Source organism: Leuciscus leuciscus, assembly GCF_965113295.1.
Source record: "Leuciscus leuciscus genome assembly, chromosome: 12".
Classification (NCBI taxonomy): Eukaryota; Metazoa; Chordata; class Actinopteri; order Cypriniformes; family Leuciscidae; genus Leuciscus; species Leuciscus leuciscus.
This window is the reverse complement of record NC_138736.1, coordinates 5,245,275-5,271,546: the sequence shown is the minus strand read 5'-3', so window position 1 is coordinate 5,271,546 and position 26,272 is coordinate 5,245,275. Positions and strand designations below refer to the sequence as shown.

The 26,272-nt window shown below is 38.2% G+C and overlaps 1 protein-coding gene across 2 annotated transcripts in view; it reads left to right on the top strand.

Moving 5' to 3' along the window:
* The first annotated feature begins 9,355 nt into the window (after positions 1-9,355).
* gatad2b (GATA zinc finger domain containing 2B) overlaps positions 9,356-26,272 on the top strand; it is a 44,304-nt gene continuing 27,387 nt past the window's right edge. The window contains exon 1 of one of the 2 annotated variants that reach the window (XM_082185879.1): positions 9,356-9,577. The gene's annotated coding sequence lies outside the window, so the exon portion shown is untranslated. The remainder of the gene's footprint in view (positions 9,578-26,272) is intronic. The other variant, XM_082185880.1, reaches the window with a different exon arrangement.

Below are 26,272 nucleotides of genomic sequence, written 5' to 3'. Positions count from 1 at the left end.
AAAACCTTTATCATAACTTTAACAACAAGGAGTCTCTCGCCATTAACAGTTTATTTCTAACATCATTAATGGATTCTCTGAAAGACTGCTATCCAAGCTGGTTTAATTGCAACAGTTACGGAGTTATTTTTCCCGTGTTAAATGTTATGAAGGGATTTGTTTTCTTAAACCTCATTTGCATTCACCCTTCTTTTGTATTACACATGTTAATGGAGGCATTCAAACGCAACAGCCTTTTAAATCTGCCTCATAGACATTTTAATTGCAGAGAACGTGTTGATGAACTGCTGTCACATCTCTCCCAGGTTAACTGGTTCAGAGAAGTGCTAATTTTGACAGCGAATTTTGAATTAGTTCAAAGATTAAATGTCGTGCAGGTTGAGGCTTTCACTCCATTCTTTTTGCTCTGCTGATTAAGTCGATTAATAATTATAATTAAATAATAAAAAGCCACAGAGTGAATGTAAGGCGTGTTTAATTTGCCATTGTTCCTTTGGTGGAGGACATGGTACAAAAAGTTCCTAAGACGTTCATTTTAGTCTTTAATCCTGTATTTAATAGACTGTCCAAGGTTTCATAATTATAAATACATGTACATTTGAGACATTTATACATTTAGCTGGAAGATAGTACACTCTTAGAAGAAAAGGTTCTAGTCAGGCGCTTCATGCATAGAACCTTTTAGGGGTTCCATCATTTTATGGACTTTTTTAATTAATTAATTTTAAATTTTATGCCAATTTTATTTAACATATTTATCAGTAGAAAAAGCCGTTAAAATTAAAGTATTATGCAATCATTAAAGAAATTTCTCCTCCTTACATAGAATTTATTTTACATAAAACATTCTTTAAAATTGAGTCAAGAACCCTTTATAGAATTGCATTTAAATTTGAATTTGCAATTCAGAAAGATTTGATTTATGTATATCTAGCAAAATATTCACAAATTTTGTCTATTGTTATTCATGCCTCAGATTGAAATGAGAAATCCTGATTATGGGGTCACATAAATATAATCTGCAAATCAACTGTTATGTTTATGTCATGGTGCTGCAGAGACATAAGGAGTTTCAGTAAACAATTCAAATATGCCCATAAAGATAACTTCTACGAAAAACAAACAAATATTATATATATTATATTCGTTTTTAATTAATTTTGCACATGTATACTTTCAAATAAAATATTTATAACATTTAATCACATGTTTTTATATAGGAAACATTTAGCAAAGCCAGTGTGTGTGATCGGCAATCTTACTTTAGGTTGTACTGCCCTCTGCTGGGAAGATCCCAGTGACAACCAATAGCGTCTCAGAATAAATGAATATTCATTCATTTAATAATTAATTTATGTCTCTGGATTTTTTTTTTTTTGTTAAGGATAAATAATTTACACTGATTGTGTGTCTGTGTGGGTAAGCAACCATTTTATATTGGAGACAGATCATAATAAGTAATATCTGATAAATAAAAAAAAAGCAATTAATCTGTATGTGTATTTTTTATTTCTCTTTATTAATTTTTCAATTTAAATATTTGTGCTTTATTGCTGAATTGAACTCATTTCATAATTGATGTACGTTGCACAGTTATTGAACCGAAATGAATCGACACTGAACTCATTTCAACTAAATAATGTTTACTACTGTTTTTAGAGCTGCTTTACTTCTGTTTGCATCATTGAATCATTATTTTCCTGTTTATCACTGTAAAGCTCCTTTGAAACAATCTGTATTGTACAAAGCGCTAAATAAAAGTGACGACTTGACTATTAGTTCATTTCAAATCTACTGCTATTTGTATCATTTTTTTTCTCTTTATAACTATATAACTATCACACTTTGACTTTATGGGGTATTAAAATAAAATGACTGTTTTCTTTATGGTTAATCTTGATTATGTTGTCTAGAACACAATGACCTCTTTATTTAATCCCTCTCTTCACCTTAGCATGCATTACAAGCTAGCTAACCACCCAAGTGTGTGTGTGCGTGCGTGCGTACGTGTGCGCGCGCCTGGTATTCCCTATATGGGGACCCGGATAGAAATACCAGTAAATTTTGGCTTTATGGGGAGTTTTTTATTTATTTTTTTGCTCCCCGTGAGGAAAACAGCTTAAATCATACTAAAAGAAGTGTTTTGAAAAAGTAAAAATGCATAACGTTTTCTGTAACGGGTATAGGTTTAGGGGTAGGGTTGGTGTAGGGGGATAGCATACAGTTTGTACAATATAAAAATCAATATGTCTATGAAATGTCCCCATAAAACATGAAAACGCGTGCGTGTGTGTGTGTGTGTGCGTGAGTGCTTGCGCGCGCGCGTGTGTGTGTGCACGCGCACACTGCAGTCTTAGTTGACAGATTGCATAACATTCATGAGATTATTTAATATGCACTTTGAGTGTTTACATAACATCTCCCGTCTGTGAGTTTAAGAACGGATTTGATGCTGTCTCTAATACTGATGTCGCATTTCTGATATTGATGATACTGATAATAATATCTTAATCCTCTCGTGTGCTGGATTTGATTCTGAATATAGATTTTGACGTGTTCTCTATCCAAATGTTAGCAGACCTTTGAATGAATTGACAGCTCACACACAGGAAGCCCTCCTCCTCCTCCAGTTGTGTCTAATACTTAATGTTATTCGAAACTTGCTGAGCTGGAACTCATTAACATGAAGCTTAATTACTCCCTGTCTGCTGTACCTCTTAATTCTGAACATTAATTAGCAATGCGAAATAATCTCAACATTTGATCGAAGAACAATCATACATCAGTGATAATAAATAAAGCATGAGGTTACAACAAACAGAAATCTCTGTATATGTGCGTTCAAATCTGAAGAGAACATGCATGCTATAAATGAGAATGTAGAGTGATCCAATAAAATAACACACCGAAAGACGTCTGATTCTATGAAGCATTTATTGTATGCCCTATAGACAAAACCCTCCATATCAATGCTCTTTATGTGCGTGAATTACATAAAGACTGTTGTCTTATCTCTCAGAATTGTGGAGTTTAATATTATGACCACCAGGTGGGAGACTAACTCCCTAAGAAGGACAATGAAATGACATGTATAGCATATTATACAGTAGGCCTGCTTATAGACACCTCTAACACTACTCTGTAACCAGCAGCCCACAAAATGTGCACTGATTTATGTTCAGAGTTGAGCTCAATCGACAACATTTGTGGCATAATGTTGAGTACCAAAGTGCTTACAATAGGGTCAATTTGTGGGGGTTTTAAAAGCAGAAAATGTGAAGCCAATAATTTCATGAAAGCATTTACAATGCTGATCTGTTAAGGTGAATAACACTTGACATAAACTGTAAACTTGTCCTTCAAATCTGATTGGTTGATTCATTGGAACGTTGTTCCAGGATCAACAAGGAAGTTCAACATATTGCACTCGGTGAAATCAGGTTCACAGTTAAAATGTGTGTATTATTTTACTTGTAAAGTTGTTTCAATAATTGTTAGTTGTTTTAGGGTTCATCTTTCAAGTAAGTTGAAAAAAAGAAAAGAAAAGAAAAGTATCATATTAACTAAATTATCGTTAACTAAAACTATTAAACATTTCTGTTAATTGAAATAAAGCTGAAATAAAATTTAATATAAATTGTAGTTTAAAAATGAGAAATGTTGCCTTGGCAATGAATTGATATAGGTTTAAGTTGAAGCACTAAAATGATTAAATAAAAAATAAAATAAAATAAATAAATAAAAACTAAAACTGAAATGAAACAAAAAATAAACTAAACCTAAATAGCAAAAAACTAATAAAATGACAAAAGCACATAACTAACAAAAAAAAGAAAAAAAAAGTAATTCAAGTTAAACAAAAATTAACATGAAAACTAAAAATATAAAAATAAAAGCTAATTCAAAATATGAATAATAAAAATAAAATAACATTGACCAGGTCCGAAATCGCATACACTCTTGAGTAGGTAATTATTTTAAATAAGTAATTACTTTGAGAAAAAGTATGTTCTATATAGTATTAGTGTGTGAATGGCCCTGTCCTAAACGGCATACTTCATATGCACTTGCAGAGTGTCCCATTTGTCATTTTAGGTGTCAGAAGTGTGCTCACGAGCGCCCCCTTTGCGGTCGATATGTGCCCTTGATGCACTTTTACCGAGCCCGCACTCCACAGCAAACTTCTTTGACAGTTAAAGCGGCGTTACTTCATAAAAGTGTTTAGGGTGCCATTTGGGACATTTGCCATATTAGTGTATCCAGAGATACAACATTCGCCATATTGTCCTTATCATGTGACATACCAGCGTCAGTTCACTCTCCTGTGAAGGGACGCAAATTTTCTCCTGTGGCCTCATGTAAAGCGATGGCTGCATCCGAAATCGTATACATCCCTACTGTATAGTAGCCGAAAAATAGTATGTGACAAAAGAAGTATAGCCGAATTCACAGTAGAGTAGACAAAAAGTACCCGGATGACTTCCTCCTTCCGGTGAGATTCTGAAGTGTGCATATGATGGACACTTTACTATCCTTTACTATTTACTTTATTTGTGAATGACAGTGAAGCGACGCAACTGACGCTGGTATAGGTCACATGATAATGACAACATGGTGAATGTACGTCTGGATTACATTCATTCTACACACACTCATACTATATGGAGCATCTTTTAGCGGTCATGAAGTAATAATTATTCAAAATAAGTACCTACTCAAGTGATTTCGGACGCAGCCAAGGTGTCCATCAGGTCTCACCGGAAGTAGTAGGTCATCCGGTACTTTAGTATTTGCCAAGTATTTACTGATTAAATAAAAGACATATGTGGATCTTTCAGATGAGTGTTGCTCTGGTCTTGACTTTGTCTCAACACACACTTGGTCTTGACTTGGTTAGTGGGTCATCCGGTACTTTTCGCCTACTCTTTTATGAGTACTTTGAATTAAGACATCCTTACTTTTTCGTACTTACACAGTAGGGAAGTATTCGGTTTCGGATGCAGCCTCTGACTAAAATCATTTTAACACACACGTCTTATATACAACTGGAGAAGTGAGTATTTTAACATTTACAGACTGGCCCTATTCACTTCCATTGTAAGCGCCTCACTGGTTTTTTCTTTTAAAGAAAAGGAGTGGAAGTTAACGTGGTAATCAACATTATGCCGCAAGTGCTGTCGATTGAGCTTAACTTTTATTGAATATTCCTTTAAAAGCTTAAGGAACTGGTGGCATCATGGAAGTAGTTGTTGTTTTTGTTTTCTCCATGATTTTTAAGTCTTTTAATCACGAGTTAAACCGCTTAGTCTGCTTAGTTTTGGTCTTTAATGCAGACCCCCTGCTGATTTGTCCAGTTAGATTGTGGGTAGAACTTGGGACTCTCTAAATGAACCACATATTGAAGCCGACATTGAGCTCTTAGCATCTCGTAATGTGTTTCTGCACACTTCTAATGTGGGATTACAGAAAACATCACAAGTAACAGTGGTGCAAAAACTAGAAGACTGAATTCACTGATGTGACGAAGTGAGGCGGTTCACACCATTTTAGTATAAATATAATTTGACCTAAAGCTTCACACGTCTCAGGATCTTTGGCTTTTTACGTACCACACAGTCAAATAAACACATACAGTAAATCTGATAGAATACTCTAGCAAAACAGCATTTAAGATGACAAGGTTTAAACGTGAATCTGGTTCGGAAGTTACAGTACCTAACATGTGACTTTGCACTCATACACTTGCCACATGACACCATGTGACTGCAATACCCTATACAAATAGAAGAGAGAGAGAGAGAGAGAGAGAGAGAGAGAGAGAGAGAGAGAGAGAGAGAGAGAGAGAGAGACTGGAATGGAATATGGCTTTAGTCACTGAACCTTAAAAAAAACTGGTTTGTTGATATTTCATAAAGTGAGTGTTCATTGGACTAGCGGGTGATGATGCATATGGCCAATCCGTGGAGGGAATGCTGGATTAGCTCAGAGAATCACTGCATGGAATATTTAGCACTAATCTGTACTCTTAAATCCAACAGGCCCTCCTCACTGAAATGAGTTACACATAAAACCTGTTCTGAGAAACACAGTAAGTCATCACAGTTAAGCCATCGCCTGACTCCAAATAACAGCCAAAAATAATGCTGTTGCGCTTGACAAAATGTTTTTAGCATACACTGTTTACACCTCTTAAACTTTACAAAAGTCACTCGATCTGTGCTTTGTTTCAGTTCCGTTTTATATCTAAACACAGGCATCCATATATTGGTGTTTTTGTCTACAAGAGGTATGTATAGTTGACACAGATAAGGAGCTTCCTTTGATTCTTGGTTATTTTGAACTTATGACTCATTGAATTCCTATTGAAAACTAATGTTTTTTTCTTTCCTTTTTTTGGAGAACCGGAAAATCTTAATTGTTCATAATGATGAATGTCCAAGCGTTCTAAATTTAAAGGGATAGTTCACCCCACCAAAAAAAATCATCATATTATCATATTCACACCCTCATGTTGTTTCGAACCTCTCAGGAAAAAAAGGTACAAAAGCTGTCACTGGGGCGGTATACCCTTTCAAAAGGTACACCTTTGCACCTAAAGAGTGCATATTAGTAGCTCAAAGTAATACATTGTGTACACAAAAGTGAAAATATTACTAACTTTTTAAAAGGTACCGTCCCAGTGACAGCTTTTGTACCATTTTTTTCTCAGAGTGTGTATGACTTTCTGAAGGTCAGAGCTGTCCAAACACTGGACTTTGACTGAACATGGACAGAAACATGAAAAGAAATGGAAAATATCTTCTTTTGTGTTTCTGCATAAGAAAAAAAAGTAATTAGGGTGAGTAAATGAGGACAGAATGCTCTTTTTTGGTGAGCTATCTCTTTGTCATTCTTATGAAGTAGGCCAGTTCCTCATAGTTGTTCGTGTATTTAATGAAGTAAACTGCTAGGATGTTACATGATGGAGTAAGTCAGACCCGTGTGGTAGTAGGTGTAGACAGTAGTGAGTTATTAATGCACTCCATATTGCAGTGACTCACTCGGCTCGTGCGTTGTAAATCTGCCGTAAACAGCACAAACCGCCGCTAGAGGTCTCAGCCTCAGTGTTGACAAACAATAAAAGAGTTCTATGTGAACATCAATACATACCCAGCTTCGGTTAAAACGATTTGCTGGTTTATGGTGGACAAATGTTGCGATTTGTCACTAATCCTCCTTGCCTATAACACAAAGACAGCTCCAGTTAGGCAGAGAGCTGCTCCTCGCGCGACTGACGGGTCATACGCTATGCGGTCCGTACAGTATATGACGAGCGAGATACAGTATCAAAACAGTGAGTGTAAACAATACCCGGATGAAGAAAAAGCCTGCATGTAACAATGATTTCACAGGGAATGGTTTTTACCCTATACGCACGTGCAAACGATAACCAACTGGGTTTTTTTTTCTCCGTGAAACATTTAGTTTCAGAGTTTCACACCTTTGTTGCACTCTGTATTCTGGGCTGCAACAATGCATGCATGTGTAAGTAGGTCAGGAGAATCGTATTGTTCAGTCAGTGTGTGCTACTGCCCCATCAGTGTGTCGAATATAAGAATAAATGAGAGCAAGCAAAAGAAAGGTAAAAGATCTCTCACACGCACAGCAAATTAAACATGTGCATCTTGCTGCAGAAAACATTGGGCAGATGCTTCTGATTTCTGCTTGAGACTCCAGTGGATGTCACTTTTCTCGGATGTTTTTCATTTTAGTGGCACATATTGCTAAATCAGTCTGTCATACCACATATCGTTGCTTAGCTGATGAACATTTTATTTTAAATGTGGTACGAGATAGCTAATTGTACCTGTTATATTTATTATAAAGCAATACAAGGATGACTGTTCTAAAGTGAATCTAAGAGGTGGCATTTGCAAGATCATACCCTATTGAAGATTTGACAGATTTTTAATAATGTTCATTGTGATTGGCAGCGTACTACTGCAAATCCCACAGTCGTCCCCAGAACTGAGTCAGATTATCTTCAGTCCACTCCTGACAAATTTGATCAAATGGATGTTTTGTATGCAAAAATGTTTGCCTATCAAATTAACACAAAGGCTATTGCATTGCATTTAACTTGTCTTTTTTTTGGATGTGTTGTGGTGAAGTGGCACTGTGGAGATATAAAACTGAGCTGTTCACCAAAAGGTTGCAGGTTCGAGCCCTGTAGGAGACATTACTATTTGAGCATGAGGCATGCTATAAAGGACTGTCCGTGTAGTAAATGTACATGCATGCATAATTGTTTCTGCAGAGATATTATTCTTTGTTTGCCATGTTACACTCACTGTTCTAAAATTCAATGAAAATCAACACTGAATACCATAGAATATACATATTTGATTTCTTTACAATTATACGCTCATCCAAACAAAGCAGTCTACAATAATTTTTACCCTTATCCCCCCCATTTCCCCCCAAAATTATGCTAATTTTCAGGATGTCGTTTTAAATGAATTTCACATAATTTTAAGTAAAAATGCACTTGTAAGATTGCCCCGGTTAAACAACCTCAATGCAATTACGTTGCATAAAATGCATTTATTGTTCTTGTATATATGTATCATAATTGCATTATATTATGAACGGAAACAATATGTAATGTAATGGACTTGTTTGCCATGTTACACTCACTGTTCTGAAATGGACATTTTCAATGAAAATCAACATTAAATAGGCTACCATACATAGGCTATTTGATTTGTTTACAAATATGCACTTATCAAGACAACGCAGTCTGCTATGATTTTGATTTTCTCAATGAACAGAACCAATATGTATTGTAATGGACATCGAAATAGCTTAAACTGAAAAAAATCATAAACTCGCTTTTTTATTGATTATCATTTATGGCTGCATTAGATATAGCCTAGTCATATCAGTCCCTGCAACATAATCCAGATCTGAACAACAGCCTAATTTGTTTAAAAAAAAATCATTTCCTAACCCTTGGTGCTTCACACAATGGCAGGATGAAATTTCGTAGGATTCACTCCAGTCCACCTATGCGGCCTCTAAAACCACATATATCTGTCATTGCGAAAAAAAAGTGCAGTCTGTTTTGTTGGTCTGTAAGTTTTTGGGAAACGGCTGGAAGAATGTCCAAATGTTGTGTGGAATCGCGGCGGTTTCCCACCACAATGTTCCTCAAAAATGCTCCAGTCGATCGGAAAGAAGACGGAGTTAATATGGCTGTCCACAATTTATCTGTCAGTGTAGTAAGCTCGCCTTGTGCTGCCGACACGACGCGCATAACAACCCATTTAGTTCCCATCATTTCAGAGCTTCTTGTCCCCTCCCCTCCAGACACAGACAACAACATACACCTTAATAGGGGCGCGTCTCCGACACAGCCGCCGACCAATAACCCGTCTGTCTGGGCAGAGACCAAGGGGATGAGCGCTCGCCGAGGCCCAATCAGCGCTTTTGTGTTGCCTGCCGGTGCCGGGGACTGGTCGTGAAGAGCTACAGCAGCGCTTCAGGATCGGAGAGTGAACCCGGAGCCAGAGGAACCTGAAGGGTAAAGGCGAGTCAGGTGAGTCCGGGGATTCACGCGCGGCCTAGCCGGTATCGGATCGGATTGGGGAATTTGCGAGCGATATGGTTTATAATCGTAGCTGCCACACGAATCCACCGTCATATGCTGTTATTGAATGGGCTTAACGGTTAAAAATGCCTTTGAGGGAGTCTGCTGAGCAAGCCAGACAATAGCATAGCGGATTTTGCGTGGAACACGCAGCAGTTCAAAGTAGCTGGCTAATACTATTAAAATGAGCTCGGGATTGCGCCGCGGCGTATCGCACATCGAGCGGCGATTTCAAGAGCGATTCCGCGAAAAGCCCGTCATATTTAGCTAGCAACTTTGACAAGTTTATTGGCCAAAGCGGCATTTTAAAATGTGTGAAACGGCGTTCATTGTTTCATCTGGTGTCTCTAGGGGTTAACCCAGATTGGCGGAGAAAGCCTCGCGTCCTCCCGGCTGTGGCTACAGTAGTGCAGTAGCAGCTCAGACACAATGAAAAAGCCCAATACACACACACAGCACCATCTAAATCTATCTAACGCTCGTATTCCAACGATATCATCTCAAACGGGCTGTTTAGTGAGTGTTTTAGGGCTGTTCTGTGGAGCGGGGGTTCGCTCTACTGTGCCGAGGGCACACGGATAGTGTACGGTGAGGCTGTACAATTAGAAAAAAAAGATGTCGAAAATGCATCAGCCATTTACGTAAGTGAGGACGTTCTCTCAACTTGCTCCATATGCACGCAAATGGCTGCCCAACACTTGACAGACGGAAGAGTGAAATCTAATTCCAGCGTGAATGCAGGTATTGATCGAAGCCAACAGGGAGTCACTGATAATCGGGGGAGATGACGTTTAGAAAGAAACTCTGATCAATTATATATATATATATATGCGCTCTGTTGTTCGTTCTCTGCAGACAAGTCCAAAGTGAGACAGGGTTTACTTTATAGGCTTTATATAGTCAGAGGCTTACTCTAGCAATCTGATTTGGCAGAGTTTGGCCCCTCAAGAATTTTTCATATGCATGCATTTAGTATTTACATGACAGTTGTTTGTTTGTGGAGACTTTTTACTTTTTTTTAACATTTTAAGTAAAAATGCACTTGACAGATAATTCCACTATTTTGCCAAATTATATTTTCCCTACCACCCTAAAGTCTTTTAAACGTGCACTCAGTAATCTTTTGCTAAAAAAAAAGTTTGAAATGTGTTCTACATGGAGAGGGTCGCCCAATCATGGGTGCTGCCATGTTGAGATCACATGACCTGCTGTGTCATGCAATAAAGTGCAACAGTCCATATACTGGTGTCCTGACAAATCGGGTCCTCCCGCAAAATCGGGGCTCTATCAGTTATCAGTTAATGGTTATACTAAGCACATCTATGGGTTACTCTACAGTGCATAATTGAATGTGTCTTTCACTTGATAAACTGTTAATAAATAAAATCATAACAGCCTGTTAGGTAAATAAATTAACATCATTATTATTTTTATAACTGAAATAATTGGACATGTAACACTTAATTTAACACGTAATTACATTAAAGATAATTGTGCATACATTTAGGGCAAGTGCAAATATGTGGATAAGTTAAGCTATCAGGCTAACCGGGTATCTGTTTACTATGCTAGTACATAAGCTAACTAATACAGACATTGATGGTCATTGTATCAAACAGAATTGACCATAACATGACTTTTTTTAGGAATTGTAATCCGAGTGCATATTAAAAGTAATTTGAGCCAATGGGATTGCTTTGGGTCCTAACATAGACCCGATTTCGAGGAGGACCTGATTTGTCACCACACCAGAAGTAAAAATCCCATTCCTTTTCTCCATAGGGGAATTGATTTGTAATAACTTAAACAATACATCTTTAAAGACAGACCTACTGTGAGTTACATGTTTGTTAATGAATGATATTTGCTTTCAGCAATCAGTCTGCATTAATTCGACTTATTTTTTAACTAATATTTTGCAAGCAAATCACACCAAAAGAACTCCTTAGCGCCCGCCCACTCCCATGAAGCACTGTGAATGATGCAATAGTCACCTTGCCTGCAGTCTCAAACTACTTAAATATTACTTTTATATTTTGCAATAAACCTAGGATATGTTGTTCCATATATACAAAATCAACATCTTTAAATCAGTAGTTTTATAGTTATCATTCTCTCTTATTTTGTTTGTCATACGCAATGCTTTGTGGGATTAGGGATTAAAGCCGTTTGTCTTTTTGTCCAATTTTCAAATACTTTTTTGCTTCAAATCAAAGTTTGTAACGTGGTGATTTACCTCGTAGCGGGTTAGTTCGTGGCTTATAACCTTTTAACGAAAGACTTTAAAACCCCATATGAAAAAATATGAATGGGAAAATACTTTCGGAACCAAGGCTGGTGAAAAAGTGAGAGTTACTACTACTACTAATATTAGACATGACATAACCAAATGAGTTTGAATTCAAGAATGACCATTATGGATTGTATGTCGTAAATAGTATATGATGGAGAAAGACGTAAAATAAAATCGACAGCTTGGGTATAAACGTCATACATCCACGCAAATAGGTGTCCGCATAAAGTTCAAAACCACTAAACGAGATCCAGCAAAATGTAAACACAAACGCACCGAGTGCACCTTTTAAGTTCGAGGAATTTCTTAAGCAACACTAACGCAAAGGCTTATGTACTCCTTGATATTTTTATAGCACATAAAAGTTTCCCAGTTTGACAAGTCACAGAGAAAAAGCTCACACACTGTTATTAAAGCCATTTATACTTATTGTGCGGAGAGAAAGCTCTGCTCAGAAGTCACTGAACATGCACTTCTCTTAGAATTACCGTAGTGAAATCATACTAATGTCTGATGTAAGTAATCTGTGTAAACAAAAGAAATGTGAAGGAGAAATATTTTTTTTTAGCAAGTAGCACATCTAATGAGCGCCATTTGGAGTGTTTTCTGCTAATTTATTTTTTTTAAAGGCTGCTGTGCTGCATACTGTGAGGGGCGCCCCACTAGTATTACATCCTCAAGAGGGGTCCAAACAATGTTCTTATTGACTGTTTTGCTCAAAGGCATTTTGTGTGGACTGTTCCCCCTCCTCCCCCTCAGGCGGAAGATACTTGGCAGCTTGGTATTTATTTTTCTACCTTTTTTTGCGCTATTCATCACTGTAGTCGGTGCACCCGAGCTTATGGCCATCGCCTGTGAAAGGATTTTATGCTGTTTGTTCTCTTTAATTTCCATGGTGCATGGGCACCTTATTGCTAGTGACTGTCTGGTTTTGTTAAGCCAAGGAAACCCGTGAAGTGCGGTGCCAGATGATAAGATGGAATACACTGAGCTGAGCAAAGACTCTAAGCTCAAGTTATCAATGTAGATTTCATCATAGATCTGTCACGGTTTAGAGGTACCTGTTTGAGTACCTGTTCTGCTTAGACCTGCGTCACCCCAGATCTTATGTTCGTACCGGTGCTTCAGAACAACTTTTGTATTTCCATGCTGAATGCTTGGATTTTCACAATAAATATAAGCCTATGCTAATGCATATTTGTTAGCGGTTCATGATTCAAGGCTAAATACTTGAAGAGATAGGCTAGTTCACCCAAGAATTAGCTTTGCTCACCCTTATGTCGTTTGACTTTCTTCTTAAAAAAGATATTTAGAATTTTTGTCTCTATAATGAAAGTCAATGGGGTCCAAAACAACGCTGAATGGGATTTTCATTGTATGGGCATTTTAAGCATTCTTCAAAATATCTTCTTTTGTGTTCTGTAGAAGAAAGAGTCACATGAGGATAGATAATGATTTCATATTTGGCTGAGCTTGATCCAACTTTTATTGAACTTTTAAGTGCCGAATTACTATTGACAACCTAAATTCACGACTCTCAATATTCAGGAAACTCTGTGTTAGATGTGCAATCACGAGTTCATCTAGAAGAAGAGACCATGCCATTGAAGACGTTTGATTGGGAAATCACATTTAGAACTGCATATTGACTCTTGGATCAGAAAGAGTACTTGACTTGGCTGGGTTTCAGGACTGCTGAATGGTCAGAAAAGGTAGTGTTTAGAATTAGCAGTGCCCCTTTGGCAAACGCTTTGAGTAGACACAACAAAACGACTTGCACTGTAAACATGCGCCATGAGATTTACGGCTGTGCAATATGATGATGTGGACCAAAGTTGTGCTAGTTTTGTAAAACGAACCCTCACTGCGACAGTCCTGAGAGACAAGAATGGGGCATTGACACTCACATGTCCTCCCATTGATCCCCTACCCTTCAATGCACCTTCAGTGTTTGTAGTGTTGCTTTAAAGCTGGTAAAAAAAGAGAAGAGGATGCCGACGTCCAGTGGATTTTTGGTTTTGTGTGATAGTGGGTTTAAAAAAGACCCTCTGGACCAACCTGTCAGGTCCAAAAGGGTTTGATTCATTTGCTCTTGGGTAAGCTAGGGGCTGCTGCGTGCCCTTTCCCCAGATAAGGCTTATATGGGTCTAGGAAACAATATGACCACATGACTTTTGGCTTGATAAATCATAATAAACAACATCATTACCTCAGACCTTCCCATTGACGTCATAGAGAAATGAATCAGATGCTCGCAGGAATGTTTTTGATTGTACTTGATTTGCGGTTTGAAGTGTAGTTACAAGGTTACAAATCTTAATAACACACCATACGCTTCTAATAATCGATAATAATTGTGTGGTTTACGATTTATCCATATTCACTGGTCATTCAGTATTTTAACTAAATGGTTTCCTTATGGTTGTAACAAGTGGTGTTCATACTTGTTATTTGTCTTTGATAAAAAGTCCTTTTTGATTGACTAGAGCAGGTCTGATTGATCCCTACTCAAAATCAGTGCTCATTTCATGATCCATAGTTATGTAAAATTGAGACATGAATGTTTTGAAAAGAAAGAAATCAGCATAATTACCCCTTAATCAGAAACATTAAGTTTATTTAAAAATCTTTCCCAAGTGAAAATCCTTTGAGGGTGTGAAGTCTGTTCGGTTTGCTTGTACATGCTACTAATTGATATGGATGTTAATAAATTTGATAAATCTAGATCAGTGGAAGAAGTCAAACAAAAAGAAAAGCATGTCACACTGGTTTGGGACGTGATGCCAATCTGTGTCAATGTTCGGTAGTATAGAGTCGATTTTTATTTATTTTTTGTTAAGGGATAAGTTCACTTAGAAATTAAAATTGTCATCATCATGATTGATAAATTGTCATTACTCATCCTCATGTCATTCCAAACCTCTTTGACTTTTTGTTTCTGCCGAAAACAAAAGAAGATAGTTTAGAGATGGTTTCAACTCTTTTTTTTTTTTTTCACACAATGAAAGTCAATGGGGTCCAAAACAACATTAGACACCATTGACTTCCAAACAAAAAAACAAAAACACTGAAACATTGTTCAAGCTATCTTTTATATCCTGCTTAAGAAAGAAAGTCATACAGGGTTGGAATATGAATAGTGTTGTTGTTATTCAAAACTATTAAAATCAGTTTTTGTTAATTGAAATAAAGCGGAAATGAAATATAATAGATGAAAAAAAGTAACGAAATTAGAAATGTTGCCTTTCTAAAATATTGTTACAATTCTAAAATAACAATGGGTTGTACTTTGGAGGGTAAATAGATTTAAATTTTTTAATTTTATGATGAACCATCCCTTTAGAAGGTCCATTTTAAATTCGATCCACTTGCAGCCAGGTTTGTTGATCAGACTGTCATGATTTTTCCTCATAAAGTTGAAGAGGTCTGTATGGCTAAGCTAAAATAGCTGATTTGTAAACCAATCTGGGCATGATGATGTCAGTCTCCGATTCATTTAAGAATCGCTGTTTGTTTTCCCGAATGATCCTCTCTATGTTTTAGAGGTATCTGAAGCCCTTTGGTGGTCGACGGTTGCGCAGCGAGGGACCTTTGACTCCTGAGCTTTTTCCGCTCTGCTCTGTCAGTTGCTGATTAATTATTCTCCACCATTTTAGTTGTGAGATCTTAGGTGGGCACAGCGAGAAGGTACAGAGAGGGAATGTTTCAGTCGACTGTAATGTATGTTGGTGCGCCGGTCTTGTTAACACCTGAATGGGGAGGCTGCGTTCTGCGGGCCTCATGCAAGGCTTATTAAACCCCACGCAGAAACAATCAGCCCAGATGAATGGCTTCCTGTGAAGTTTAATTAGAGGGCCTCCCTGATGCTTTAGCTGGATAAACAGCAGCAAGAAATGACATGACGGGCCTCTTGCGTTGATTTCTTGAAGAATTTGTGTATGTGAGGAGTGAGGAGCGAGCACGAGTCCGACTGGAGACGAAGATGTTTCTAGGTTTAGGATTCAGAATGTTGTCGTTTTTTGTTCTTTTTTCCTCTCCTTTTCCCTTGTGGAGGGTGTCTGACCATCCCAATCGTGAAATAGATGAGTTTTTCAAGCTTCACGAGTCTCGGCCGTCACGAGAGCTCCGGATTGTTGTTAATTTGCTCGACGTCTGTCAAGTGGGATTTCTCTGAAGATGAGGTGTGGACTGCATTAATTGCAGTGGGTCCAGGTATTGGCTCTGGTTGAAAAATTTAAAAGTATTGATTCAGGTCAAGCTGTTTTCATCATTTCGCAACGTATTACATTGGTAGCGAGACGGAAGCTGTGAGTGAATATGAAGCGCGTGGACCCGTTTTGTGATTACAGAGGGAGGTATAGATGGAGAGTCCCTAGATAGGTGGCCCTTGTAGCGCGAGGTTCTCCGGCTGCACTCGTTTCAGGAGCGAGAGAGCTGTGTGATGGGTTGAGCTGATCGAAGGACTGCTGGAACAATTAATTCAGTGCAAGATGAAAGAGCAAGCGGAACCCATCCGAAGCATTTCTCTGTGGAACCATCTTAGTTTTCATGGCCTGGGGGCTAGTTTATCTATTAAAGTTGATGGACCTGACATTGTGCATGGCGTTGCATCATTTATTTAAGCTAAAGTAGACTTAGAAATGTTGTTTTTATTTTGACTATGGAGTCGTAAACTTTTTTTATTACATTTTTTTTTTTTATCTTGACGTCAGCCAACACCTGTGTCCAGTTGCAACATAGCCCTTAATGGGACAAACGTCTGTCATTATTTCTACTCGCCATCATGTTTATCCAAACACGTATGACTTTCTTCTGCAGAACACAATAAAAATTGTTTTTGTTGTCCATGGATACAATGAAAGTCAATGGGGTCCAGAAAGCATTATTGGACCCCATTGACTTTCATTGTATGGACAAGAGCAGTTAAAACATTCTGTGTTCCACTGAAAGAGAGTCATTCATTTTTCATTTCATTTTGTGTGTCCTGTCCTTTAAAGGAACACTCCACTTTTTTGGGAAATAGGCTCATTTTCCAACTCACAGCACTAAGTTTGCGTCATATCATTACGCCTACTGCACTCATGGTACGACAGCGAAGTTCCTTGATTATTACACAGGAATGAGAGTATAGTTCCTAACCATTTCGGCCTAGAAAATCGAAACTTTTCATTTTCCGTCGGTCTTAGTACACGATGTAACTACAGAAGAGTCAAGTTTTAAATAGGAAAAATATCTAATTTTTTTTTTTTTTGAGAGACGCTAACGGTCTAATCAGATTCAATGATCTATGCTAAGCTATGCTAAAAGTGCTACCGCCAGACCCGGAGATCGGCTGAATAGACCAATTCCGAGCCGACGTCACAGTTACGTCACGGCGTTAGCTGGTGGCAAAACAATGGGAAAACTGGAGGTGGCCAATACAAACCAGCACAGATTTGGCTACATAATAAGGAGCTTAAATTATTATTATTGTCATTAAATGTCATCTTGTTGTGTGCAAGAATCGACGGAGTAAAGGCTCCAATTTGAAATTTTATCGCATAATGTTTTTTAAATTATTGTGATTATTTGTGAATCATCTATGATTGTATACATTGTTTTGATTGATTGTGACTACTAGACTTTTTGAAGAACCTGTAAACCTGAAAGTGTAATCAAATACATAGTTAAATCCATCTGTATCCAGCTTAAATCACTCTTTACATTGTCGTCTTCTGTCTGGCCTTGGCGGTGGCTAGGCAGAACTGCGGATCGTAGGCTACCACATAAGTCTTGTGACCATTTAGCGCAGTTATAGATCGTACATCCATTGAATGAGCGTGTATGCCGGGTCAGCCAGTCTGGGATGTCCGTTAAAATGAACTTTTGCAAATAACAGTCGCGGTCCTGGACAGTGAGTGACCTTGCACATTAAGATAAAATCGGATTTTCTCCAGTCATTGTTAAAAAAAAACAAGCTAACAAAACTTGCAAACTAACGTTAGTGAACCAGCCAGAGGGATCGTTCTGCCACCACCTAAGCTCCGCCCACAAAAAATGTCACCATGTTTACCAACTGAAAAGGGTCTATGGATTCGAATACGGTAAAACCCAGTGTTTAACTCTATAGGGGAGTTAGAAAATGAGCCTATGAAAATGAAAGCGTTCCTGTAAGTCAGGGAAACCCCTTGAAGTGCATTATTAGAAATGTTTTTCAGACTTAAGGGGTTTGTGGCTACTGGTTTCAGGTGTCTGTCCCAGTGTTGTTATTCTCAACTAAAACAAAAACTATTAAAAATAAGTTTTCGTTAATTCAAATTAAGGCTGAAATAAAGTATATTAGATGGAAATACTTTAAATAAATTAGAAACGTTTCCTTGATATCTAACTGAAATGAATACGTTAAAGTTAAAGGACTAAAATGACTAAAACTAAAACTGTAATAGAAGCAAAATTAAAGCTAAATAGAAATATTACAAAAATAAACAGTGATAAAAAAATATTATATACATAACTTTAACTTATGTATATAATCTATATATTATTATTATTCTAAATATTTTCTAAAATATTAACTTTAACTAAAATTTAAATAAAAACGAATTAATTTTTTATAAATACTGCAATAGTATGTAGGCTAATTAATACTTAACTGATCTGTCCTGGTACTTGATGTTTGTACCCTCATATCATCTAGGACTTAAAACGAAACATTTTAATGAACAAATGTCCAAAAAAAACAAGGAAACAACAGCACAGTATATTAAATATACCAAAAAAAGGGAAAACTAGTTAAAGTTAAATATCCCTGATCACAGTGGTAGCAATCTAAGACCCCTTTACTGGGTTAAAGTTTGCTTTTAGCATGATATTGTTGCATCAATAGGCTGACTATTACGGTTTACCAAAGTGTATAAATATAACATCACAGCCAAGCACCTTTGAGGAAATCTGTGAAAGCTGCTGTACCTGTGGTAGTTTAACCTTGTTAAGATTTATAGCTGATTCTCTGTACATGCGCAACCGCAAGATTCAATTCCCATAATCCCTCCACAAATGCCTCTTTGTCTTATTACTGTGTTTAGCAGATTAACAAATTGAACCTTAGCACATTTAAGCATCTTCTCCATATCCCCTCCGTTCAGCCACAGGTCTTTGTTTCTGGGGTCATTCTTGAGAAGCCTGGTCTCTCTTCAGCCGGTATAGAGGATGCGAACTCGGGGAATCTGGGTTTTCTTGAAGTTTTGGTCCTGTGCGCACACACTCCATCTCTCCAGGCCTATCTGCCTTTCCAGAGGGCCGTTTCCTTGGTGGAAATCGTGTTTTCCCCGAGTGTATGTCTGTGTGCCCATTACTTTGAGCGTCAGAAGGGAGCCTCCGCAGATTTTATCTCGACTTGATAAAGCGCTGGTCATGTCGGCGTGTGTAAAGGTAGTGTGCAGGGATTGTGCATTAGGGGATATTGGTGTATTTTTCTTTTTTTGTTAGTGTTTTGCATGTGATTGATTTGAATAAGGCAGGTTTTTTTTAATCGTCCGACTGTCCTCTCTGCCTCCTTCCCAATTCAACCCCATTTTAAAATCTTTTTGCTACCTCGCTTTCTCCAGATGGCTCACGTTCCAGCATTTTCCCTTTTTTTTTTTCTTTTTGTTTAAACAACGTATGCCCCACCCTGTGGTCTGAAGTTCCGCAATGAGCCGTCTTGACAAGGTGCCAGGTTTTAGATTCAGCGTCTCATAAGAAGTACATTTTCCTCTTACTGCCCCCTTTGGCCCCCTCCTTTTTTGTCTTTTTTCGTTCTGTCTTTCTCTTTCTTTCTTTCTCTCTCTCTCTCTCTCTCTCTCTCTCTCTGTGTTCGTGTGACGTCCTGACCACTAACGGCTACATATTAAGAGATAATTCCATACCCTGAGGTTACAAACCGGCTTAGACTGGCTCTCTCGCATTTTGACTCCACTGGGTACCCTGGGTGAAAAAAAAAAAAGATATTGTAACTCCCTGTTTTTTTTTTTTTTCTTCTTGTTTTTTTTTTCTTTCTTTTTTTTTTTTTTTTAAAGAAGCAGGAAACTAATTCTCACCGAGAATGACATCAGTTCAGTCGGCAATGCTTAAAACAAACATGTTATGCATTTATGCATGCTACAAGGATTGCTCATACCCATAAAAGCACAACCAGGCAAACCAAGCTGCACGACTTCTGTTCTGAAATATGATTATTTTTTATTTATTTTGCATAATTATCTACCTTAATCACAATAATGCACAGGCTTCAGATTAGGCTACACTTTTGCTCATTCGTTCTCCAGTTGCAAGAGGTTGTGGAGGTTGTGGTTGTGTTACACAAATGTGTGTTTTTTTTTATTTTTTAGCTGTGGTTATGTATGCAAATTGTTTCAAACGTGTAGGTGAACATGATAAAAGCAGACTGACATACAAGGGCCAACTATATAATGACGGCAGATTTGTGTTGTCAGGACAAACGTACAGTAAGTTGTCATATTTTGAATGTTATAAATGTAAACAAATGATTAATTATCATTCTTATCTAAATATCGATATCAAATTCCAAAACAATGGTTTGATATTTTAATAGGTTGCTTTTTACATTTGATTGTATAAAATTATGCATTTTGAATTTATTTAATTATCATTTTTTCCATAAATGTTTTACTATTTAAATTTAGTTAGAAGGGCTTTAATAGGCTGTTTAATGGCATGTTCCATTTTGACAACTGTTGGGGCATGTTGTCACAGAGTCAGTGTGAACTATATGAAAATTATAATTTTTTTTAATCCTGGACAGTAACGATATGAATATTCAATAGCTTTTTATAGCCAAGAATCTATATAGAGATTGTCTTTTAAAAATGAGCATACCTCGAGAAATACTCAAAAAGTGTGACACCTTGCCCTGTTCTCCCGTATAACTTAAATTATCTTCCTGACTGGCATAAAAACAAGGGTAATGTGTTTCTTTCTCATAATGGTCTTGCGTTATTATATTGTGACCATCTTTCAAATACTCAGTTCAGCCTCTTAGTAATATCAGAGCGATTCATCTCCTTTAGTGCTTTTTTTTTTTGTTTTTGTTTTTGGATAGAAATATCCATCCACGTTTCTTCTCTTTGTGTATTTTCTCTCTTCTGGCATGAGTATTAGATTGTGTTCCTCCTTAACCTTGAAGTCTGTCTGTATCTTGTATAAATAGGCCTGTAGCTTTATTCAGACGTTTCTCTACAGTCGCCGCCTCTGTTAGAAAACCTCCTGTTGAGGGTTTTTCCTCACTCTCCACGTATTTGAGCTGAAGTTTGAGTGTGTGGGGATTTCTGAGGAAGAGGAGCAGCAGAAAGGGAACCGGGCCTGTCTCGTCCAAGACAACGATCCCTACTGGTCAATGCGGTCTGGATCAGAGTCTCAAGGTTCGACCGAGAGTTGAAGTTCAGTTTCGTTCTGTATTTCCTGCACGTGTTTGCAGCTCTGTGTGGTTTCTGTACCTGCGTACTATCTCGGGCCTCTGGTTAGCACTGTTCCTCACAGGTCTATTCGAGGAGGAAACCCGGTTTGCGTTCGAGGCACATTTCCTCACTGTTGGCCTGTTTTAACCGCTGTTGCGTCTACCACCTTCTTTTGGTATCTTAAAGATCTTGTTGCTGTCTTTATTTGGTCTCTTTGTCTTCAGCCTCACTCCCCCACACACTTCCTCCCCTTTGCCCCCTGCTACTGCCCCCACCCTCCTCCTGAACCGCCCCTCCCTCCCTCGGGCGACAGCAGAACAGGAATTGATTAGTGGCACGGCTTAAAAATAGAAGGGCCTGTTGTCATGGCAACGGCCACAATGAGCTGTTGTCTTGTTTAATGAAGACCGAGATTTTAAGTGTTGTGGCTGAACAGTACAGTGAGCGGGAGACGCCATTTCTGGCTAGGTGTGCACAAATGCCGGGACGGAGATTATCAGCTGTGGTCTCGTCCCTTCTGGTAAAAGTGTGCGTCGTGCGAGATGCAGATGGTCGTGAATGGTTTGTGTGCGCGTGCAGGATGGTCTTCCTCCTGTGGGTGTGTTGTGTGGCTTTGCAGGTAACGACTACCAATCTGCTTTGTCGCAGTCTCATCCTGGTTGCTTTACCCTCAGGTACTTGCTGAATCTGCAGAGGTGCATTAAGGTAACGCATCAAATGCATCATACGCTGGCAGCTCCAAAACACATTATTGACTCAACCCACATCCTGTTACCCATACGTCCCGTATGCATCAAGCCAACCAATTACAACCCTGTTGCCATGGGCGCCATGCGCCTAATTGGCCTCATTAGTGTCAGAAACTGTCCGTATGCAAATTTTGGTCATATTCCCAGCAGATCTCTTCTCTGAGTAATATACAGTAATAGTTAGCCATTGTGTAGGTCGCTGGTGAGGACAACGGTCCAATTAGCGAATTAACCATTAAGCTTAGATACTGTACTCGACTCAACCTCCCAGAAGTGTTTTTGAGATTCCTGTCAGTGTAGGAACGTGCCGTTTGGTGACGGTATGCTAATACGCCTGTCCTGAAATTCCCCCACTGCAACCTACTTTTGTGACATCACTGCACAGCTGACTTACAACATCTCAATTACGCTTGCATCAACGTTGCAGCTGGATTGCGTGTGATGTGAGAAATGATTTAAACTGATAAATATGTCAACAAGCTTTTTTTTTTTAACTTGCATTTTCATTAGCATCTTATGAATACAATTGCTGTAGAGCTCTAGTGAGATTCCTTGAATGTGATTTGCAGGGTTTTGCTTTGAAATGGTGGTTTTAAGAAGGTCTTTATGCCAGGTGTTTTCAGTGCCAAGGATCCCAGAATTTTATGATCCCTTTGGAAGGTATCCCCATCCTAAAATATATTGTAAATCAGATGAACTTTTATTTATATATTTTTTATTAATCGTTAATTTGCTTTGATTCATTGTACTAAAGCTAATCCTTAAAATTATCTGGAAAATTTCTAAATTCATATTAAGATTACAGCATTTTTTTTTTTTGTTAGGAAAATGGTCCAATTAGCTAATTAAACACAAAGCTTAGATACTGTCCTTGAAAAAATTTATATATATGTATGTATGTATGTATACTACTCACTCAGAAGTAATATATATATATATATATATATATAGCTATATAACTATAACTTTTTTGCTCACTTTTGAGTTTTCAAAGTTACTAGCCACTCAGCATTTTCACTGGCCATAATTTTGACATCGGTACCATATAGATATATTATATTCAATAATATTATTTCATAATTTGGCAGCAGGTTTAAGACCTGACATATGGATCCATTATACTGTAACACATAGACTGTTTTCATCCTCAACTGTTTACTTTTCGCTTAAAACATAACTGATTGTGTTTACGTGAATTCTTGCCAAATATTGCCTTGAATATTTTGTGTTTTTTACTGTTTAAGCGCAATAAGCAGCGAAAAATAACTCAATTTAGTACTGAGATGCTGTAACACCAACAATCTAATATGAATGTAGATTGTATTGCATCATTTTAAGATTATTTTCCTAGTGACTTTAATAGTAATTCCTTTTTGTCAGATTAATGATGAGTGAAATGCTTCGCCATTCTTTTACTAAAAGTAGTCTTTATCAACAGAATCATCCTCATTGTACAACTGTGAAGATGTTTTGATTGAGCATTGATGCCTAACATTATATCTCTGGGACACATCGTCATCGGTTATGATTTTTTTTTTAGAGATGCACTGATGCTAATCTCAAATGCTCACTGGTACTTGTATCAGTCCATACTATAGCATACTGCCCTCTAAGTTCTTATCACTTTATTGCTGTGCTGTACTTTAATTTCCCTAAGCTTCAGTTCTAATAATTAATGTTGATATTACAGTCTATCAGATTTGCCGCATGTGGACTTTCAGAGACTGAAAACTGCTCCCATCCAGCTGTAAGAAACGTAGCATGCGTCAACTAGTCCAAAATATTAGCATCCGTAGCATTTTTTGATCGGATCATGGTAACCTGTGCATATCACACTCTGTTGTCGTTACAATCACCACCAGTCAACATTTGGAAATCTGCAACGTTTAAGGTAGCTATACCTTCTTTTGCTGATCTGGTTCACTCATGTGCTTCAAATACACTTTATTTGAACATTTGCGTGATTAAATACGTTTTTTTAAATGGTTTTCCCCAACATTTTCCCCATCTACTATTGGTCAGACAATCTGATAGTCCTGTCCCAAAGTCCGCCTTTGGTTGAGCCAATGTTGTTGTGTTGTGGTGGTCAGGATGCTCCAACAAACAGAGCTTTGTTTTGATGGTGACAAAAGAGGAACATCTGGGCTGGACATGAGCGCATGATCAGTTCTGTCCAGAAGTACCTAAAAAAAAAACTCATGTTAGTCCCTCTTAAACCCGGCCTAGCTTTCAGTAAAGTCAAAAAAGCTTCTCTAATCTAAGGCCGTGTTCTGTGAAGTCATTTGATTCATGTTCTTGAGGGCTTTAGGGAGCTGCTCTGTTGACATCTTTCTCACATTTAAGCCCAAGTGTTCTGCCAGTCCATATTGATCAGAGGGCCTACTCACTCGGAAGTCTAATTTGAAAGGTGACAAGTAACTGTTGTGAGCTAGTTAGACCCTAAAGCATCTCCGTGGTCCAGAGTGCATGTTTTTGTGGTCTGGTGTGCTGTGTTTGCTCATTTTCATCTTTTTCACATTTCTCACCACCTTGTTCAGCTGTTTTTATTCTGTTGAACTTATTCTGGGATCCTCAGGTGGTGGATACCGGTGCAAGGAGCAGCGAGAGTGAAAGTGACAGCAGAATGAGAGAAATCGGGCAGGTCTTGACCAAACAGGTGCTGTCACCTGCTTTTTGCGTGTCCTCTGGAGTCATGGTTGCAGAAATGGCTGCGGCATGAGATCATGAGGCCCGGGTCTGCTGCTCAAGTCATATTTCTGCTTTACGTGCCCTGGGGGAGGTCACACTCTCGCTGGTGCTTTGTCGCTTGTGAAAGCAAGTTCACGGAGTGGCAGCCAGCTGCTGAGGAGCTGAAGATAAACCTCCTAATGGCAAATGGAGGGTCGTCACCTTGTTGACATTTCGGTCTGCAACATGCCAGAAGGGCCTGGGTGTACGGCAGTTATAAAATTGGGAAATCCACATTGTCCAAATTTAAGTTTGGAATATATTACATGATTGTGCTCAGGTTTTTGCCCCGATTTGCAGTCTGAACGCGCCGAAAATCAGAGCCAGTCTGCAGGTTTTGGGCGGTCGCAGTTGACACGTTTCTGCTCGAGTTTGTGTTTGTAACGATGTTGAAGTCTGGTAGTGTGTGATCGTCAGTGGTTTAGTATATGATGCTCAGGGGCCGGTTGAATAAACTGCTAAATAGTGTTGTCTAAAGTACCGACTTCAGTACTGAAATAAAAAAATGTGGCGCTGTTGAGCGGAATCATAAACACCTCTGATTGGCCATTGTGTTCATGAGCTCATCGGATATGTCTGTCATTGGCTACAATGATCAACGCACGGGAGTGTTTGAGTTTTTTTAAAGCACAAGCAGTCGATATCAGCGCCAGCGGACCGATCCACTGATAGACGCTTGCTTTCAAACGCTCCTGTGTGTAAGCGCTCGCTGAAGAGCGTCATTGATGTATATTTACAACATATTTTTGAACTGCGATCATTGTAGACAATCACAGACATATTTGATGAGCGCGTGAGTACAATGGCCATTCCGAGGTGTTTACAATTCCGCTCAAAGCGTCACATTTTTAAAATGTTAGTATCGACTTGATACTGAAGTCGGTACTTTTGACAACACTACTACTAAAGTCCCCGATATACTCACAGCAAAGTTCTCTCTCGTTCTTCGTTTAGGGGTAAAACGAAGTTCGAAAAAAGTGACCAATGATATACTGTTATCAAACATCTGACGCCGCCCACACTTCCATTTATTTACATATCACTTTATACAATAGATGGCTTAAAATCAAGCAGTTTTACCGTATTAAACATTGTCACTCTCGTTTCATTAGAAGTGCAACTTCATTTTCTACTATAAAGCATCTCTCCAGTGTGTTCTCCCGGACACCTGACTCTGACCGAGTGAACGGGCCAAATGAACCGGAAAAGATTTTGACGTGAAAGAAGGTGGAGCCTCAGCGCACCCCTACCTATTACGTAATCGCCACGGACCAATGGTAGTACAGAGGTGTTTAGCAGGTGTTTCGAACTCCAAATGAACTTCTTTTCGGCCTGATTTTGTTCAAAATTATGTCACATCAGTTCGTTCTCTGATTTCGTTTGAAGTTTACCCTTTAGACTAGTCTTACAACTTAGACATCACATTTTTTAAGACCTTCTT